General features: G+C 54.3%; 1 long non-coding RNA gene across 1 annotated transcript; it reads left to right on the forward strand.

Moving 5' to 3' along the window:
- The first annotated feature begins 3,970 nt into the window (after positions 1 to 3,970).
- On the forward strand, positions 3,971 to 9,403 carry LOC144272269 (uncharacterized). The gene is made up of 2 exons (XR_013347528.1): positions 3,971 to 4,108; positions 8,996 to 9,403. It is a non-coding gene; the product is annotated as an uncharacterized LOC144272269 (long non-coding RNA).

Below are 9,403 nucleotides of genomic sequence, written 5' to 3' on the forward strand. Positions count from 1 at the left end.
TTTTAATGTATTGCTGCCAAGTCTGAAGTTTAGAACAACTCCTGCTTCCAGAGATGGGAGGGACAGAGACTTTCAACACAAACTTGTGGTTCCAGGATTTGAGGAACAATAATTTACAAAGGATTATTTGAAACCATGTTTTCAAAGCTGGGGTCTGAACTGAGTTACCAACATTCTTATTTAGGTACCTAAATAAGTGGTCTGGCTTTCAATGGTGCTGAGCGCGTGTACCTACCATTTTAGTTAGCTGGATCAGTAGTTGCTCAGTACCCTGAAAATCGGGCACGTATTTAGGTAGGCAGGTCTCACGCTTAACATATACGAGTGGTTCTCAAACGGATGTCATCATGCTCCCTCTCCTTGGTGTCTTTAGTCGTTTACGCCCCTCCCCTCACACCACTCCCGCCACACACGTACATCTGCCACCATCCAACGCTGAAGACAGAGCAAGGAGCGGCAGCTGCTGGCTGGGCACCCAGGTCTGAAAGCAGTGCCCCCGCCAGGAGCAGCCCAGAAGGTAGGTTGGTATGGCCCTCCTAAAGTTTCTTATGGCCCATCTTGAATACACTCTGTGCCCCCCCGAGGGGTGCATCCTCCCCGTTTGAGAACCTCTGTATTTGCTCAGTACCCTGGAGATCATAGCACTTATTTAGGTAGGCAGCTCTCACATTTACTATAAAACACACAGCATCCGGCCTGCAGCCCTGTCAGGCTTGGAGCCTTGAAAAGGGGTGGAGATTCTTTCAACAGCCATGGATTCAGGCTAGGCTTTCTTCTCTAAAATCCAGGACAGGGAGCACTGAAGAGCTTGGGCAGGTCATTACTGTCTCTGTGCCTCGGTTTCCCCATCTGAAAAGTGGGGATTATAATGTTCCTCCATCTGTGAAAGCACTTTAGAATTTTCACCTGAAAAGCCTGAATATCAACGCTAACGAACGAGTATTGCAGGCCCAGCTGCTAGTGATGCATCCGATGAACTGTAGCTCACGCAAGCTCGTGCTCAAATAAATTGGTTCGTCTCTAAGGTGCCACAAGTCCTCCTGTTCTTTTTGTGAATACAGACTACCACGGCTGCTACTCTGAAACCTGTAATTAAGGCGGCCTGGCAGTTCCCATAAGACCCTATTTTCAATTTCTGATAACTTTGACAAATTTATCGTAGAATCCTAGAAGATCAGGGTTGGCAGGGACCCCAGGAGGTCACCTAGTCCCACCCCTGCTCAAAGCAGGACCAATCCCCAATCATAGAAGATCCGAGTTGGAAGGGACCCCAGGAGGTCACCTAGTCCCACCCCTGCTCAAAGCAGGACCGATCCCCAATCATAGAAGATCCGAGTTGGAAGGGACCCCAGGAGGTCACCTAGTCCCACCCCTGCTCAAAGCAGGACCGATCCCCAATCATAGAAGATCTGGGTTGGAAGGGACCCCAGGAGGTCACCTAGTCCCACCCCTGCCCAGAGCAGGACCGATCCCCAATCATAGAAGATCTGGGTTGGAAGGGACCCCAGGAGATCACCTAGTCCCACCCCTGCCCAGAGCAGGACCAAGCCCCAACTAAATCAATTTAAACAGTTAGGGCTACAAATTTTCCATGTTGGGTGCCTGCCTCAGGCTGAGCAGTTTTGGAAAATTTCAGCAAAAATGGCTCCGACATGTCTGAGAATGAGAACAGGGGACATGATAAAAGGGTTAGAAAACCTGGCCAAGGAGCAAAGGTTAAAATAACTGGGTGTGTTTAGTCTCAAGAAAAAGGACAGAGGAGGGACCCGATCACAGTCTTCAAAGATGTTAAGGGCTGATCTGAAGAGGACGGTGCTCAGTTGTTCTCCGTGTCCGCTGAGGGTGAGACAAGAAGTGGGGGCTTACTGTGCAGCAAGGGAGACTTGGGTTCGCTATTAAGGCTTTGCGTGCACCTGCAGCCGGTCGCGACGCCAGCGCGGGGAGGGAGCTCGCCCAGCAGCGGAACAAAACTAACGGCAAGTTCCTGCGCTGAAACTTGCTGCGCGCGGGGGTGATTTTTCAGCGCAGGAACTTGTCAGTGGAGCCAGGCCCTAGGATAAAGTGTCTCATGACAGCCGCAGTGACGCACGGGAACAGGGTTCCAAGAGATGCTGTGGAATCTCCGTCGCTGGGCGTTTTTAAGAGCAGGTTGAGCAACCACCTGTGTGAGATGGGCTCGGGTTACTTGGCCCTGCCTTAGCGCAGGGAGCTAGACTTGGTGACGTCCTGTCGTCCCTTCCATCCCTGCATTTCTATGATTCTCTCTTCTCTTGCTCTGATGGAAAAAATATTGCACCTGTTTCTCTGAGAAGGCCTTGCGCCTCCAGGCTTTCAAGCTGGGATTTAAAATTTGACAGGGGAATCAGACTGGAGTCAGGGCTGTGTCTTTTGCAATCTGGCCCAGTTATGAGCCTCTGAAAAATTGCATTTCACACATGCACCTAAATTCTCCAAAGCTCCCATCTGCACGGAACATGTTCCAGCCTCTCACCACTCCTATGAGAGATGGGGCTGCACATGCCCCATCCACACAGAGCAACCCTGAGCATGGCCCAGCCCAAGACTGAAGGAGCTGAGCAGGAGGTAACCTACAATTGCACCTCCTGGATGCCGGATTCCTGGGGTGCCAGGCACTTGCCCTGAGAGCAGCGACACTTTCTCTCCCGTGCTCACACTGCTCTGGTGTCTGGTGCCGATGAAAATATTTCTATTTTTCCCCCCATTTATTATTTTTTAAAACCTGGGAAATTACATGCAAAACAACAACGTTAAAAGAATGTTCAGGTTGCGAAGTCAAGCGCTCGGTCATAAGTGAGGAAATGCCAGTACTGCTGGTGACTGTGAAACCTTCATCCAGCCCCTTGTGTGTACGGATTACAACAGAGTCTTTAATAACATGGTCACAGGCTAGTTTTCCGCTGAGCGTCAGATTAGAGCTCATTTAAACTGCTGTAACCTCCACCCTTCGTCTGAGCTAGCTGGACGCTCCAGCTGAACAGCCCCACCTGCGACAAAGGTGTGTGTGAGCCAACCAGCCATTCTGAGTCTGTCAGCAGAGGGCTCCAGAGTGAAGTATTGTCTTAGAGTAAGGGTGGGTGAGGGAGAAGCCAGCCAGACAGACAGACAGAGGGTATGTCTACACAGCTGACGTTAAAGTGCTGCCATGGAGCAAGAGCTCTCCCAGCGCTGTAAAGAGCCATCGCCACGAAGGGCGTAGCTCCCAGGACTGGTGCACTGTCTACACGGCCCCTTTCCAGCGCTGAAACCTGCATCGCTCAGGGGGTGTTTTTTCACACCCTTGAGCGAGGAAAGTCTCAGGGCTGTAAGTGGCCGTGTAGACAAGGCCACAGCGTGTCCAAACAGCTGGCAGCACAGCCATGGGAAAAGCCTGCAGAGCGGTTTTGGGGTGCTCGCTGAAGAATGGTTTGGGTGTTGTGAGCAAGAAACCTGTTGCTGGTTCCTTCCACGTTCAGGAAAACCCAATTTTGTCCATTCCTTGTAAATAAAGAAGATTGCCCCAAAGATATCATGTTCCACCTTCAATTTCTTCTCCCACCTGGAAAAACCCACAGGGCCCCAAACTTTGAGTAGCTGCTCAGATCGGGAGCAGAAAGCTGAGGCAGAAGGTGTGGTATAAACAGAATTTATTGTTGTTATAGTGATCAGTGGAGAGGAGGAAAAGCAGGTTTCAGGCCTGACACACCCCAGGTTGGCTCACATGGATCACTGAGATTGCTGGCACCAGACCTGCCATCTTGGTACTTACTGCAGGTGTATGCCTCTTTAAGAGAACTTTGATCTCTGTGCAGCAATCAACGTGTGCCAGGCAGTCTATGACTAATTTTCCAGCCGGTTTCTTACTTTCATTTTTGCAGCAGGTGGAAGCATCAGGAAGCAGGACAGTTTAAAATACCTTAAATGAATCAATAAAGCATGAAGAATCCGGCCTCAAGCCCTTGGGCTCCAGGACTCCCTGAATGGAATGGATGAGACAGCCTCAGCAAGGGAAATGGACAATTGTGAGACCAACTCTTCCTCAAATGGCTGTGGGTAGGAGCGCCCTGCAGAGGCAGAAACAGCTGGAAAAGGTCTCTCCGGGATTCAGCAGGTAGGGGAGCTCCAGGTAAATGGCTCTGGCTGAGATTTCCTTAGAGTACTTAATCTAGATGAGCTGTTACTGCCAAAAGGCCATAGGGGTCAACAGGCACCTCCTTACTCTGAAAATAAACAAGGCTGTGGAAGTGGCCATGCAAATTCAGAGATCCACAGTGCTGGCCTCCCTTCCTCTCATCTGCTTTCTTTAATGTTAGATGCGATGGGCAGGTAATGACCCTATGTCATTTTCCTTAGGTGAGGTTATGATGGCGTGTGCGTGTGTGTGTTTCTCTTCCCTTCCCTTCCTTACTAAGGTCCCGAGGCACAAAAGGAGCCAGGCAGCTAAGTCTGGGGTTTAGGCACCAGGCCAAGTTCCCGTTTTAGGCTCCCCAGTGGCGCACAAAATTCCAGCTGAAAATGCAGGGGTCTAAACTCACTCAGCACCTAAGCTTTTGACTATGTTTCTGTCTCTGGGCACGTGCCCTGCTGCCATATTGTAGGCGCCCGGTGCCTATCTCCCGCATGAGCCCCAGAGCAAGTCACAAACCAGGGGAAGAAAAGGCCTTCAGCACAGGGGAGCGGAGCCTTCCCAAAAATGGGGGGCCAGGAGCTCCTGCTCCCTCCATGGCCCTGCCCCTGCCCCTCCTCTTTCCCTGAAGGTCCTCCCCCCACAGCCAAGCTGGAAGCCGGAGCAGGGCTGGGAAGCCACAGACCCCCCGTGTGCCCAGGCTGGGCGGGCCTGAGAACAGCCCCCAGCCCATATCCCCACCCTCCATCCCCCGGGCCAGGGCAGGTGGGGGGTCTGCAGCTCCCCACAGCTGTCTGCACGGCTCTTCCCCCGACCTGGTTCCAGACGGGGACGGGGCCTCAGAGCCACAACTGGGTTATGGTAAGAGCCCCCCGGGCAGCTGGTGACTCAGGAGGGTGCTCGAACCATGGGGCTATGCTGATGTGAGGCGTTCCCTGTCTCTCCAGTTAAAGCTGCACTGGGGACACAGGCCTGGACGCTGGTCAGTGCTGTAACCCCCCGGCAAGCGGGTCCTACTCAAGTTTATGTTCCCTCTCTCAGGCTCTGGCCCAGATCACTCTTTGAAGGAGAGGGAGAGAGCACAAGAAAACACACGCATGAGACTGACGCTATCGGAGGGTGGTTAGCGTACCCACCCACAAGGTGGGAGACCAGAGTCCAGTCCCCCTGCTCCAATTCAGCTTTAATTATTTATCCAGAGGGCAACAGCTTCAATAGGACAGACTGACGGGGCCTCGCAACACAGTATCCCATAGCTTAGTGCTCAGAGCACGCTCCTAAAAAGAGCGGATCCCTGTCCAAATCCCTTCTCACCCTCAGGCAGAGGGGGGCTGTCGCCTGGGTCGCTCACATCCCAGGTGAGCGCTCTAACCAGGGGGCTAAAAAGGTGCGAGGGAAGTGTCGCTTCCCCTGGCTTCTTGCAAAACCAGCAGAGGCGGGTATCTCCAAAGAGGGTTCCTGGCTGTGGCTGGCACCTCCCAGTGTCTAGCGTAGGCAGTTCCATGCGTAGTGTGCTGGCTTTTGTGAGTCACATTCCAGGGTTGTGTTTACGCTTCACTTTTATCAGTACAACTTCTGGGTCGGCCAAGAGTTTGAAAAAAACACACCCTGGGCCAACGAAAGTTTTACTGACGAAAAGCGCCTAAATCTTTCTGAATCTAGCCCTAAGTCTAGGAGCAAAGAGGACCAGGGAATTGTAGACTCACGTTTTAATGGTTTCTCTCACCAACTGAACGTCAGATTGTGATGGGGGGTGGGGGGCTGTTTGTCAAAGGGGGCCACGCTCATAGATCCAGTGTGGAGGTCGTACACTTCCTCACACAGAGGTAGTGGGGATCGAAGGCCGGGAAAGGCTGAGCCTCCCCAAACAGCCTTGCATGGCCCCACTGACGCGCCACCCCCAGGCCTCTTCCTGCTTCCTGGTGCTGTGCTGTGGGGGGCTCTTCCCCCCCATGGCCAGGGCCCCAGGCTGGGGCCACTGGGGGCCGGCCTGTGCTCTGGTGCTGGTAGGGGGGCATGCTGCCTGCCCTCCCACCCGGCACTCCGGGGCTGAGGGGGTGCTCTGGGGCTAAGGGGAGGTGCCCACCTGGTGCTCCAGGGCTGGAGGAGGGGGACCATGTTGCCTGCCCAACTGCCCGTGCTCTGGGACTGGGGTAGGGGGGCCACGCCACCCACCCCAACTGCCTGGTGCTCCGGGGCTGCGGGAGCAGGGCTGCGCCACCTGCCTGGCACTCTGGGGCTGGGGGCACTCAGGCAGCCCGGGGGTGGGGGGAGTCGGTGGTGGCCGTGCAGGGTGGGGCTCTGGGCTCTGGTGGGAGGGGAAGAGCCTCAGGCAGAAGGGATGGGCCAGGCCAGGGGCTAGCTTCCCCAAGCCCATGCCGTTACACACGTGTCTGGACTCCCTGTGGGATCAAATAATTGCAACAGTGGGGTCTCAGGATTCCTGGCAGGGCTGAGCAAATATCAACCCACAGGCAGGGTAGAACAAGCAGTCTGTAGCCTCCGAGCCTCTTGCCTGTGGCTGACAGTAACAGTTCGGGTTCCTGACCTTCTGGGCCGGGCAGAACAAACAGTAGCCAAACCTAGCGGGAAGTGGGGGAGCGGCAGGGTCACCCGGGCCCATCCAGCTCCACCGGGTTCCGACCCAGGGCCCGATGAAGCCAGGGAATTCCACGTTAAGGGATGAACCATCAGCTCCTACTACGTTCCCTGGGTCACTTCCTACCCCAGGGCGCTTCTCATACACCTCCCGGCTCGCCGCAGCTCAGCATCCCTGTCAACCTCTGCGCTTGCCTGGCTGCTCACAGTGTAGTCCGGGTCTCAGGTTCCCACTGCTTGGGGAGCCTCCGGCCTCTCTGCAGGAGCTTGCAATACACGTCCTTCCTCCTCCTCAGCCGGCCCAGACTGGGCTGGGCCGCCTCCTTTTATCTGTCGCTTCCACTGGGAGCGGGTGCAGCAAGGCTGAGGGGACGTGGCCTTCTGAGGCCTGCAGCGACTGGTCTGTCCCTGGTGGCCTAACGAGGGGCCGGTACACCCCTTCACACAGATCCTGAAAAATACCAGGAACTAAAATCAAAACTTCTCCGTACGGAGGAAGCCATCCAAGAGGCGACTGACCTGGTCCCAAGTCTCCTTGGCCATGCATGCCAGCGCCGCAGCCTTCTCCCTCCAGAGGGTGAACGTAGGAAAAAGACTCCAAGAAGAGACCCACGAGCCCTCCAGTGAGCCCCCAGCCAGCCAGAGGTGATGCCCGGCGTATGCAGTCACTTGGGCACTCCTACACCCGGTACCCGCAGATTGCAGACACACCTAGGAAGCCTAAGGACCCTACAGGCTACGTGTTCCCGGCTATCAGAGACAGGACCACAGACCGTACCGCCTCTGGGAATCTCACTTTAGAATTGTTTAAATGTTGCGGCACTGAGGGGCCACAGAGATGTGGTGACCTTGATCATAATTCAACCCTGACATTGCACCAACCCTGGAGATGTTGGGTGGGTCACTGACATGTAAAATCACTGGGGCCAGGGGCTGATTTGCTCTTAGGGAGCTACTCAGAGAGCCCTCACCTATGGGCAGCACATGACCTGCCCGTTGCAGGACCCTAGCCCTGGGCCTCTCCCATTCTGCCCAAGTCCCCGCCCCCCTCCCTGCCGGTGCACCCCCACCATAGCCACTGGCCCCCCAGTCCCAGGCCACCCCAGCCACCCCCAGGCCCGGAGCACCACCCTGAGTCCTGGCCATAGGCCGGTGCTTGTACCAGCCCCAGCTGCCCCAAGTCCCAGCCACATGCTGGCTGCCCCTGCCCAAGTCCCAGCGGAAAAGAGGGAACTGGAAGCAGGCAGGTGGGGGCTGGGGGCAGAGCATGGGCTGGGCTGGGCAGGCTGGGCTGTTTGGGGAGGCTGAGCCTCCCTGGCCTGTGATACCTACTGCCCATGCCCTCACCCAAGACAGGTGTGGCTGGGAGATGGCGCTGCTTTCTCCTACAGCAATAAGGGGCCATTCCTACCACGTTCAGAGGCATTGCTTGCACTCACTTGCTCTCCTTAATACCTCCTTTCTTATTTATTTATTTATTTATTTATATTACAGTAACACCTAAATGGCCCAACCAAGATGCGGGCCCCATTGTGCTGTGCCCTGGACACACCACTAGTGAGGAACCATCCTTGCCCTGGAGAGTTTACAGATTTAAAATTTTTATTAAGATGATGTTTTTTAAAAAAGTGAACGGTACAGAATTTAAGCACAGACGTTTCAGGTTATCAGGGAATAACGTACAGATTATCAAGTGGTGCGAAGTTCGGTTTAAGATCGGGTGGCTAAGGAATACATAATCTGCAATATCCCCGATTGGGGTAAAAGGTTAACGGGTCAAAGGACAGACATTGAGGTATGAGGGTATGTTGTTCATATAATGGCTATGTTCAGGTGTGGAGTACAGTGAGTGAATGCGATGATGAGGATGGATTGACCCTCATTTGGAGAGATTTAACGTTCAGTGAGTTTATGGCTCCAGTTCATATGGTCCAACGGACAAAGTCTCTCGGTCCCTCTCTCATCGTTGATGCACCATGTCGCTCCAGCTCATGCCTCCTGGCACTGTCGGTGGCCGGTGATGTGTTCAGTGTAGATGTCCTATGGCAATCTAAATTACACCAGACATCTCCACAGGTGCAGCCATGGTGTGAGTGTGGTATGGACCGGCTGCTGGCCCAGTGACATCTGACCCTGCTCAGAGCCAGGCAGGCGAGACCTGTGGGGGAAATCCCTTCCCTTCTGGTGCTTGTTACCTCCTCCCCACTGCCCTGTGTCGCTGTCACCGCGTCCCGCTCACTCACCATCTGGTTTTTTATTTCTCCTGTTCCCCAGACCCAGCTACGATGATGGGGAAGGTTCCCTTGTTCTCTCCCGGCTCCACAGTGAGCTCCGCTCTGCCCGGCTACGTCGCTCTCTGCCTCGCTCTACAGGTTCACAGTCTGGTGTCAGGTAGGAGCTCTGGGCTCCTCGCTGGGTTTGCTGATGTTCTGTTGCTGGTCATCACCATCCACCTCGCTTCACTGCCTTGTCTCGTAAACCACGTCTGCTTTTTGCAGGGCCAGCCCTAGACCAAATGGTGCCCTCGGCGAGGAGCGTTTCTTTGTTGCCCCCCCCTTCCATTTGTTAAATTTTTGAATACTTTTCTTTTATTGTATTTGTAGCCCATTTCATGGCTTTGATGCACGATTTGCATGCATGATTTATCCCTGTCATATAAGACAATAAATGTGCATGCTAGGA

This window comes from Eretmochelys imbricata, chromosome 11 (genome assembly GCF_965152235.1).
Source record: "Eretmochelys imbricata isolate rEreImb1 chromosome 11, rEreImb1.hap1, whole genome shotgun sequence".
NCBI lineage: Eukaryota > Metazoa > Chordata > Testudines > Cheloniidae > Eretmochelys > Eretmochelys imbricata.